The sequence below is a fragment of the Melanotaenia boesemani genome, chromosome 13 (genome assembly GCF_017639745.1).
Source record: "Melanotaenia boesemani isolate fMelBoe1 chromosome 13, fMelBoe1.pri, whole genome shotgun sequence".
Taxonomy (NCBI): Eukaryota; Metazoa; Chordata; class Actinopteri; order Atheriniformes; family Melanotaeniidae; genus Melanotaenia; species Melanotaenia boesemani.
The window spans coordinates 1,026,760-1,039,122 of NC_055694.1; the positions used below are offsets into that span (position 1 = coordinate 1,026,760).

At 47.3% G+C, this 12,363-nt stretch overlaps 1 protein-coding gene across 3 annotated transcripts in view; it reads right to left on the bottom strand.

Annotated features, from left to right (window-relative positions):
• The window catches only part of plxnb3 (plexin B3), a 107,563-nt gene that overhangs the window by 75,079 nt on the left and 20,121 nt on the right, over positions 1-12,363 (bottom strand). The window lies entirely within an intron of this gene.

A 12,363-nucleotide genomic window follows, 5' to 3' on the forward strand; every position in this document is an offset into this window, starting at 1 on the left:
ATGGTACGGGTCAGGATGGTACAGGTCAGAATGGTACGGGTCAGGATGGTACAGATTAGAATGGTACGGGTCAGAATGGCACAGGTCAGAATGGTACGGGTCAGAATGGTACAGATTAGAATGGTACGGGTCAGGATGGTACAGGTCAGAATGGTACGGGTCAGAATGGTACGGGTCAGGATGGTACAGGTCAGAATGGTACGGGTCAGGATGGTACAGATCAGAATGGTACGGGTCAGGATGGTACGGGTCAGAATGGTACGGGTCAGAATGGTACAGATTAGAATGGTACGGGTCAGGATGGTACGGGTCAGAATGGTACGGGTCAGAATGGTACAGATTAGAATGATACGGGTCAGAATGGTACAGATTAGAATGGTACGGGTCAGAATGGTACAGATTAGAATGGTACGGGTCAGAATGGTACAGGTCAGAATGGTACAGATTAGAATGGTACGGGTCAGGATGGTACGGGTCAGAATGGTACGGGTCAGGATGGTACAGGTCAGAATGGTACGGGTCAGAATGGTACAGGTCAGAATGGTACAGGTTAGAATGGTACAGATTAGAATGGTACGGGTCAGAATGGTACAGGTCAGGATGGTACGGGTCAGAATGGTACGGGTCAGAATGGTACGGGTCAGGATGGTACAGATTAGAATGGTACAGGTCAGAATGGTACAGGTCAGGCTGTACAGATCAGAATGTTACAGGTCAGAATGGTACAGGTCAGGATGGTACAGATTAGAATGGTACGGGTCAAAATGGTACGGGTCAGGCCGTACAGGTCAGAATGGTACGGGTCAGGATAGTACGGGTCAGAATGGTACGGGTCAGAATGGTACGGGTCAGGCTGGTACGGGTCAGGCTGTACAGGTCAGGATGGTACAGGTCAGGCTGTACAGGTCAGGATGGTATGGGTCTAGACGGGACAGGTCAGGATGGGATAGTACAGGTCAAGATGAGACAGTTCAGGAAGGGACAGCACAGCGCAGGACGGTACAGGTCACTACGGGACAGTACTAGTCCAGATGGGCTGGTACGGGTCAGAACGGGACAGTACAGGACACTATGGGTCAAGACAGAATGGGTCAGGTCAGGCTGTACATGTCAAGATGGTAAGGTCAGGACAGGAAGGGATAGTATGGGTCAGAACGGATTGGATGAGGATCAGGACGGTACTGATCAGGATGGATGGGATGGTACAGGTTAGGATGGGATGGTATATTTCTTTTGTGTTTCCACAGGTAAAACCTGGGAAAGGTGCCAGAATATCCAACCCAAACCGTCCCACGTTTTTAGGACCCTTCTGCTGGCGGACATCCCGTGATGTTGTCATTCATTTGTGTTTCTCTTCTTCTGTCTCAGCAGGAATCCCTGGATTAAAGTTCTGCTGCCGGTCGACCCTCTTTCCTGTCCTCTACACCCCCAACCAGTCCAGGAAGATGGCCGTCCTTCCTGGTTCTGGTTCTGATGGCGGTTTTCCTTCCTGGATTAAAATGAATTGGTTTGAATTGACTGTGTCAGTAAAGCCTCGAGATGAATTTTCAGGATTATTTAAGTGTGTTGCCTGATTTTAACACACACACACACTCAGATGAGCTCATGAATATCTTCAGTCGAGCGCAGCTCATCGAGGCTGTTTGACAACAAACACACTTTAAATTCGGGTGGGGGTGTGTGCGTGTGTGCATGCGTGTGTGTGTGCATGGGTGTGTTTTATTGATGTCACAAAATAAGTCATTTTCCATTAGGCATTTTTTTCCAGTTTGTGAATCTGTATACTACTTCTTCTTCTTCTTCATCATCATCATCATGTCCATGGGAAGTCAATTTATTGCCATGGTTACAGTCTGTTACTAAAGAAACAGGATGAGCTAGTCTTCCATCCTATCATTACTGTGGTTACCGTGGAGATGATGGAGTGTGGCATATGATGTTGACCTTAGAGTAACCTGAAAACCAGTACCTGCAAATCTCACATGACCCTTTTCTACTACAGGACCGCCCCTTTCCATGACATTTGACTGCTGCAGGTTTTTAGTGACTTTGTCAAAAGTATCACCCAATCAGCATTAAGAGTTGGCAGCTGTGGGTGAGATCCACAATGACCTGATTTAAGTGAATATGACCCAGAGTTCTGGATTCTGGTTGGACCAAAAAGATCAGGAAAAGTAAAGTTCTGCAGCATTTACATCCTGCTATATATCTATACAAGCTGCATCCTGGACGCTAACGCAGCTAGCATTAACAACAGCATCTGCCAGGTGGTGGGGGATGATGCCGGTCAGGCCTGGCAGGGTCAGCTAGGAAGGTCCTATCAGAAAGAGCTTTAATAAAGTTTTGAAGTTTCCAGAATTTCCAGGACCAGTTGAAGGAATCTGGTTCGGTGGCCTCAGATTCAGATCTCTGGTTTTTGAATGGTGGATGGATTGTTTCTGGTTTGATTCAGAGCTACTATATTTGAATCTGGCTTTAATCTGGAGGAAATCCTGCTGCTATTGGCAACAGATGTAAACAAAACCACACGTCTGTGGGTTCAGGAGAAAATCCTCCTCCTGTAATCCGGATCACAACAACAGTTCAGAACAGCAGAACAGAGAAACATCTCACAGTCCCACGCTCAGTGAACGCATCACACACATTGATGCTCAACTCTACCGCAATCTCCTGTATTCTACTGAACTCTACTGATCTCTATTGCTGGGTTTTGTCTGTTTTTCTGTGCTGCAGCAGCTCTGAGTCAAACCTCCACCAGCTGAATACTGATCACTGCAACATGAAATATTAATAACTCGAAGCCTTTGATACTCCAGCTATAACACACACACACACACACACACATGCCTGCAGCTGCAGGATGGAGTCCGTGTGCGAACACGTGCGGGAGGCGATGAGCGTCATGAAGTTAACTCCACCACCGTGTTTTTTTCTGTGCATGTGTGTGTGCGTGTGGAAACGGTTTTGATCAGCAGGTCACATGATGTGGTTTGTCATCACTGAGGGTCTCGTTCCTGACGGCGCCCCCTGCAGGCTGTCAGACACACAAAGGGACCCCCCCCCCCCCGATCATCCACACACACATACACACATACACACATACACCATCCTCCACTCTGCTTTGGGGTCCACAGGGACCATCAGGACCCTTCAGGACCCTTCAGACTCAGGTTGTTAACCCTTGACCCCGGGACCTAATCCCAGCTGACACCTGGAGCTAGTTTGATACTTCAGGACTAGGAACTCTGATCTGAACCTCCTCACACCTCCCAGAAACAAGTCCTGAACCTCTGGATGCGACCCCTGATACGGTTGTCAAGACAACAAACACAAAGACGAGTGAAAGACAAGAGCTGGATGGAGAAAGAAGCTCTGACTGGAAGCCGACGCCGGGAATCCTGTCAGACCGCGGAGGACACGACCAAACTTCAGAGGACTGGGCTTCATTGTCCTGCATCAGGGTGGAGACAAGGACGAAGAGGAGGAGGAGGAAACCTTGTGCTTCCAGCTGCCGCCCCTCGCTCTGCTGCTCACAACAGCTCCTTCGTGTGTTCATAAAAGCTGAATTTTACCAGATTAAAACCCTGCTGAAGAGGAGGAGGATGAAGAGGAGGAGGATGAAGAGGACGGGGATGAAGAGGAGGAGGGAGTGTTGAATTTAAATCAGCAGACTCAAACTGAGGGAGGAGATCAATGGTTCTGCAGTTCCCGTTGGAGGACTAAACCTGCCCAGACCCCGTGGACCTGATGGCTGAACTGGCGTGGAGACGTGATGAGAGAAAATAAGTAAATAAATACAAGAGTAGACAAATAAATAAAATAAATAAATAAATGACAGCTTGTATGGCCCGGTTGCCCTTCACTGGACCACAAACTACAGTTTGGTAAACAGAGTCCAGGTCTGAATGAGCTGAAGCTGGACTCGGACCGGCAGCCAGAATCCTGCACAGTGCCCGGGTCCTGCAGGTGGTCTGTAGGAACCTAACGGGTGCAGGCCGGTCCCGGAGGAGGAAAGTGCTTGATCTTCACAAACGTGTAAAACAACTTGAAATAACCGTGATGTGGTTTGGATATTTAAATAACAGCTTTCCAAAGAATCAGACGGCACAGATTCCCTTCTCAGAGCTGGGATTGTAATTTCAGAGCAGAGGACACGTTTAAACCGGGAACCGGGACACATTTAAACCAGGAACCGGGACACATTTAAACCGGGAACCAAGACACATTTAAACCAGGAACCGGGACACATTTAAACCGGGAACTGGGACACATTTAAACCGGGAACCGGGATACATTTAAACCGGGAACCGGGACACATTTAAACCGGGAACCGGGATACATTTAAACCGGGTACCAAGACACATTTAAACCAGGAACCGGGACACATTTAAACCAGGAACCGGGATACATTTAAACCGGGAACCGGGACACATTTCAACCGGGAACCGGGACACATTTAAACAGGGAACCAAGACACATTTAAACTAGGAACCGGGATACATTTAAACCGGGAACCGGGACACATTTAAACCGGGAACCGGGATACATTTAAACCGGGAACAGGGACACATTTAAACCAGGAACCAGGACGCGGCTTAAACAGGGAACCGGGACACATGTAAACCGGGAACTGGGACGCGGTTTAAACCAGGAACCGGGACACGGTTTAAACCGGGAACCGAGACACATTTAAACCAGGAACCAAGACACATTTAAACCGGGAACCGGGACACGTTTAAACTGGGAACCGGGACACGTTTAAACCGGGAACAAAGACACATTTAAACCAGGAACCGGAATAAATTTAAATCGGGAACCGGGACACATTTAAACCGGGAACCAAGACACATTTAAACAGGGAACCAAGACACATTTAAACCAGGAACCAAGACACATTTAAACCAGGAACCGGGACACGTTTACACCGGGAACCGGGACACATTTAAACCAGGAACCGGGACACGTTTAAACCGGGAACCAAGACACATTTAAACCAAGAACCGGGATACATTTAAACCGGGAACCGGGACACATTTAAACCGGGAACCAAGACACATTTAAACCGGGAACCAAGACACATTTAAACCAGGAACCAAGACACATTTAAACCAGGAACCGGGACAAGTTTGAACCGGGAACCGGGACACGTTTAAACCGGGAACCGGGATACATTTAAACCAGGAACCGGGATACATTTAAACCGGGAACCGGGACACATTTAAACAGGGAACCAAGACACATTTAAACCAGGAACCGGGATACATTTAAACCAGGAACCAGGACACGTTTAAACTGGGAACCGGGACACGTTTAAACCGGGAACAAAGACACATTTAAACCAGGAACCGGAATAAATTTAAATCGGGAACCGGGACACATTTAAACCGGGAACCAAGACACATTTAAACCGGGAACCAAGACACATTTAAACCAGGAACCAAGACACATTTAAACCAGGAACCGGGACACGTTTACACCGGGAACCGGGACACATTTAAACCAGGAACCGGGACACGTTTAAACCGGGAACCAAGACACATTTAAACCAGGAACCGGGATACATTTAAACCGGGAACCGGGACACATTTAAACCGGGAACCAAGACACATTTAAACCGGGAACCAAGACACATTTAAACCAGGAACCAAGACACATTTAAACCAGGAACCGGGACAAGTTTGAACCGGGAACCGGGACACGTTTAAACCGGGAACCGGGATACATTTAAACCAGGAACCGGGATACATTTAAACCGGGAACCGGGACACATTTAAACAGGGAACCAAGACACATTTAAACCAGGAACCGGGATACATTTAAACCGGGAACCAGGACACATTTAAACCGGGAACCGGGATACATTTAAACCGGGAACAGGGACACATTTAAACCGGGAACCAAGACACATTTCAACCGGGAACCAAGACACATTTAAACCGGGAACCGGGACACATTTAAACCAGGAACCAAGACAAATTTAAACCAGGAACCGGTATACATTTAAACCAGGAACCGGGACACATTTAAACCGGGAACCAAGACACATTTAAACCGGGAACCAAGACACATTTAAACCAGGAACCAGGACACGTTTAAACTGGGAACCGGGACACGTTTAAACCGGGAACCAAGACACATTTAAACCAGGAACCGGAATAAATTTAAATCGGGAACCGGGACACATTTAAACCGGGAACCAAGACACATTTAAATCAGGAACCAAGACACATTTAAACCAGGAACCGGGATACATTGAAACCGGGAACCAAGACACATTTAAACCAGGAACCGGGACACGTTTAAACCGGGAACCGGGACATGTTAAAACCGGGAACCAAGACATATTTAAACCAGGAACAGGGATACATTTAAATCGGGAACCGGGACAGATTTAAACCGGGAACCAAGACACATTTAAACCGGGAACCGGGATACATTTAAACTGGGAACCGGGACACATTTAGACCGGGAACCAAGACACATTTCAACCAGGAACCAAGACACATTTAAACCGGGAACGGGGACACATTTAAACCAGGAACCAAGACAAATTTAAACCAGGAACCGGTATACATTTAAACCAGGAACCGGGACACATTTAAACCGGGAACCAAGACACATTTAAACCAGGAACCAAGACACATTTAAACCAGGAACCAGGACACGTTTAAACTGGGAACCGGGACACGTTTAAACCGGGAACCAAGACACATTTAAACCAGGAACCGGAATAAATTTAAATCGGGAACCGGGACACATTTAAACCGGGAACCAAGACACATTTAAATCAGGAACCAAGACACATTTAAACCAGGAACCGGGATACATTGAAACCGGGAACCAAGACACATTTAAACCAGGAACCGGGACACGTTTAAACCGGGAACCGGGACATGTTGAAACCGGGAACCAAGACACATTTAAACCAGGAACAGGGATACATTTAAATCGGGAACCGGGACACATTTAAACCGGGAACTGGGACACATTTAAACCGGGAACCAAGACACATTTAAACCGGGAACCGGGACACATTTAAACCAGGAACTGGGACACATTTAAACCAGGAACCGGGATACATTTAAACCTGGAACCGGGATACATTTAAACCGGGAACCGGGATACATTTAAACCGGGAACCAAGACACATTTAAACCAGGAACCGGGACACATTTAAACCGGTAACCGGGACACGTTTAAACCGGGAACCGGGATACATTTAAACCGGGAACCGGGATACATTTAAACCTGGAACCGGGACACATTTAAACCGGGAACCGGGATACATTTAAACCGGGAACCAAGACACATTTAAACCAGGAACCGGGACACATTTAAACCGGGAACCAAGACACATTTAAACCAGGAACAGGGACACATTTAAACCGGGAACCGGGATACATTTAAACCGGGAACCGGGACACATTTAAACCGGGAACAGGGACACATTTAAACCGGGAACCAAGACACATTTAAACCAGGAGCCGGGAAACATTTAAACCGGGAACCGGGACACATTTAAACCAGGAACACATTTAAACTGGGAACCGGGACACATTTAAACCGGGAACCGGGATACATTTAAACCAGGAACCAAGACACATTTAAACCAGGAACCAAGACACATTTAAACCGGGAAACGGGCATGGGTTTAAACTGGTAACCGGGACACATTTAAACCAGGAACCAGGACACATTTCAACTGGGACCCGGGACACATTTAAACCAGGAACCAGGACACATTTAAACTGGGAACCAGGACAGGGTTTAAACTGGGAACCAGGACACATTTAAACCAGGAACAGGACACATTTAAACCAGGAACCAGAACACATTTAAACCGGGAACCGGGACAGGGCTTGAACTGGGAACCAGGACACATTTAAACCAGGAACCAGGACACATTTAAACCGGGAACCGGGACAGGGTTTAAACTGGGAACCGGAACACGGTTTAAACTGGAAACCAGGACGCTGTTTAAACCGGGAACTGGGACACATCTAAACCAGGAACCAGGACGCGGCTTAAACAGGGAACCGGGACACATGTAAACCGGGAACTGGGACGCGGTTTAAACCAGGAACCGGGACACGGTTTAAACCGGGAACCGAGACACATTTAAACCAGGAACCGGGACACATTTAAACCAGGAACTGGAAAGCGGTTTAAACCAGGAACCGGGACACATTTAAACCAGGAACTGGAACGCGGTTTAAACCGGGAACTGGGACATGGTTTAAACCAGGAACCGGGACACGGTTTAAACCGGGAACCGGGACACATTTAAACCAGGAACTGGGACACATTTAAACCAGGAACCAGGACACAATTTAAACCAGGAACTGGGACGTGGTTTAAACCAGGAACAGGGACGAGGTTTAAACCAGGAACCGGTTAAATGCTGTGAGCAGTAACATTCCAGAGGTGAAATGAATCGGAACAAAATTATGCGAGTTCAGCCGGGAACAGTCCTCCAGAGATCAGTACTGTGTGATACCCACGTCACAGCTCAGGTCGCGGGTTATAGACCAGCGGGTCGGGTCCAGACATGGCTGAGAGAGGTGGGTAACAAGTTGTTTGCTAAGTAGCTGAACGGGTGCGTGAGGCCCGGGTTCGGGTTGAAGAAACTGGATCCTTACTGAATTGAAACCACGCGGCTGAGACGGGCCAGTTTACATCATTCGCCGTCTCTAGTTCAGGCTAACGTGTCTTCCTGCTGGCGGGAACCAGGTAGGTTAAGTTTCATCTTAAAACCTGGAGCGACTCACTGACATCAGGGAGCAAGAAATGGGCCCTCTGCTTCCCAGTTACCCGTCCCTCCATCTCTCTCTTTTCTCCCTTTGTTGCGGCTTGGTTCAGTAAACGCTGGTCTTTCTGCAGTTCTTCTTCTTCTTCATGTTTTTTGTTGGTTGGCAAAAATAAAGTGGTGCATTGGTGCCACCAGGTGGTCTGGGGTGTGGTCCAGAATGTTTCCAGGAGCCCAAGTTGTGAAAACATGAGCTCCTCTGCTACATTTTCCCAATCCCACGTACCCCCATCATGTTGCCACACCCCCCAGTCTGAGAACCGCCGCTTTCCTTCCACAAACCCCATCCATCAGGAAGCAGGATGAGGAGGAAACTGGACCTTCATCACCTGCAGAAATGCTCAGTGATGCTGACTTTAACATCATGGTTGCCAGCTCTGAAATCAGCTGTTCAGCAAATAAAAAGTCACATTCTTCTGAAAGGAGAATTCTGAAGGACGAGCAGCTCTGGAAGGACTGGAAGCCTGCAGGTTTCAAAGATGACCAGTTTTACAAGCAGTCCAATTAACACAAGTCAGAACCAGTTAAATCCGCCAGAACCAGGATTGTACTTCCAGCGTGTCCCACCCACCCAACAACAGACGTCCAGTGAAAACCTGATGAACTGCGTCCACATTCAGATTTTTATTTTTATTCATTAAACGTGCACATTAAACGTGCACAACTTAACTGAAGCAAAGAGAGGGCGAACAGGAAATACCTCATGTTTGTAGTTTCTTTTGTTTCCTGTCAGCGAACTTCAGACATGGTCAACACAACTTCAGAGAGAGAGAGAGAGAGTCTGTGTCTCTCGACCAATTAATTCAGAGCTTCATTAAAGAGGCAGCTGTCAATCAAAGTGAGCGAGAAACATGTACACCATGACAGGAAGAGAGAGAGAGAGACTTACCTTCGTCCTCCTTTCATTCCAACAACAGAGAGAAAGGACGACTGAGCACCGACAGAGAGAGAGAGAGAGGGAGGGTGGGCGAGCAGTCATTGTTCTGAGAGAGAAAGAGAGACAGAGAGAGAGAGAGATTCTCAGCCACAGCAGAGAGAGAGAGAGAGAGAGGAGCTCAAAAAGGGATTCGTAGTGGTAGTGGGTGGGCGGGGTTTGTCACCAGGAGGCGGGGCTAGTCTCATGATTAATTAATGCTTGACTTTAAAGACAGAGAGACCAGAGGTAGTAAATCAGTGAGACCACGCCCCTCAAACCAGGCTACCAGTAATCCAGCAGACAAACAACAGCTGTTTGTTTTCCTCCATTACTGAGAACTTCTGCTCAGAGACATTTCGGATATAAACGTCCACATCTGCCATCACATGACCACTTTCTGATCAGCTGAGTGAACGACTATTACTGAGCTGTTTCTTCCTCCTCCTCCTCCTCCTCAGGGTTTCTCATCAAAAACCAACCATCTGAAGATGTTCATGTCTGAAAGATGAAGATGAAGGTGAGGAAGAGCGGTCCAGATGGAGAACTGGGTTGGAATCCAGACACCATGATATTTTGGGATTAAAGGAACTAGCTCAGACTGGTTTAAATCATTTTTCTCTGATAGATTCCAGTTTGTTAATATCAATGAGTCTTTCTCAGACACCGGAGGAAGTCCTGGAGGTCCTCAGGGTTCTGGTCTTGGACTGATACCTTGTACATGCTTCTTTTAGGTAACATCATCAGACATCCTGGTATAAAGCCTATTTCTACGCCGATGATACTCAAATGTACATCTCCATGAATCCAGAAGGAACCTCCATCTTTTCCAGAATGAGGAACTTCCTGTTTCAGATGGATGCAGGAAAACTGGTCCATAGATCCGGACTGGTCTGCTGTAGTTCCCTGATCACTGTTCTGGAAAGTCTCCATCTGATCCAATACTTTTCTATACAGGTCCTGGATTAGAACCTGGTCTAGGACTTATACCTGGGTCAGAGACTTGAAACCCTGGTCTAGAACATGAGCCTAGAACCTAAAACCAAGAAAAGGATCTACATGTCAGACGTATCTAAATGTACTAGCTTTTATGCACACACACATTCACACACACATTCACCCATTCACACACACATTCACACACACATTCACCTATTCACACACACATTCACCCATTCACACACACATTCACACACACATTCACCTATTCACACACACATTCACCCATTCACACACACATTCACACACACATTCACCCATTCACACACACATTCACACACACATTCACCCATTCACACACACATTCACACACACATTCACCCATTCACACACACATTCACACACACACATTCGCTTATTCACACACACATTCACACACACATTCACCTATTCACACACACATTCACACATTCACCTATTCACACACACATTCACACACACATTAACACACACATTCGCTTATTCACACACCCATTCACACACACACACACACACACATTCACACACACATTCACCTATTCACAAACACATTCACACACACACACACACATTCACCCACACATTCACCCATTCACACACACATTCACCTATTCACAAACACATTCACACACCCACACACACACTGATGGCGGAAGCTGCCGTGTAAGGCGCCAACCGTCAGGAGCATCTTCATCAAGCGGTGTCTTGCTCAGGGACACCTCGACATGAGCCGGGCAGGGATCGAACCGGCAACCCTTGTGCTGCAGGACGACCGTTCTGCCCACTGAGCCACGCCGGAAGTCAGTTTGACTAGAAAAATGTTTCTGACCTGGTGTCTACAAAACCAGATCAGCAGGTTTAAAAAACCAGAACCACGTCCCAGATCAGCCGGTTTAAAAAACCAGAACCACGTCCCAGATCAGCCGGTTTAAAAAACCAGAACCACGTCCCGGATCAGCCGGTTTAAAAAACCAGGACCACGTCCCGGATCAGCTGCTGTAACTACGGACTTCCTGTCAGACTCAGTCTGCAGTTTTTCCCCCTCCGGACTCTGGTCTCTGGTGGAAAACCCCTCCACCGTCTCAGAGCTTGGGATCCTCTGAGGATGTCTCTTTGATTCTGGTCTATCAGCTGCTGCAGTTGGTTCCAGCGAGACCAGCAATGCATGATGGGAAGCAGCTGCTTTTTGGAGCCGTAGGTGTGTTGTCCAATAAAAACCCAGAAAACTTTAAAAACAATTCAGTACTGATCAGCTGTGTGTGTGTGTGTGTGTGTGTGTGTGTGTGTGTGTGTGTGTGTGTTTTGTTTCCAGTTGCCTAATTGGTTCACAGATGACAGGTCACAGCAGGTGAGCCTCTCAGGTTGTCATGGTAACCACAAAATGTTTAATGTGACATGAAGAAAATGTGTGTCTGTTTATACATCATGTTATCCGTAACACACACACTGCTGGTAAAATGTGTGTGTGAGAGACAATACACTCATGCACTGTTTCATCTTTGTGTGTGTGTGTGTGTGTGTGTGTGTGTGTGTGTGTGTGTGTGTGTGTGTGTGTGTGGACCTCAGCTGGGAGTGTTTGTCCAGTTCTCATCAGGAGTCTCATGTAATATTTATCACACACACACAGCCTGAGGTCTGACTGTGTGCGTGTGTGTGTGTGTGTGTG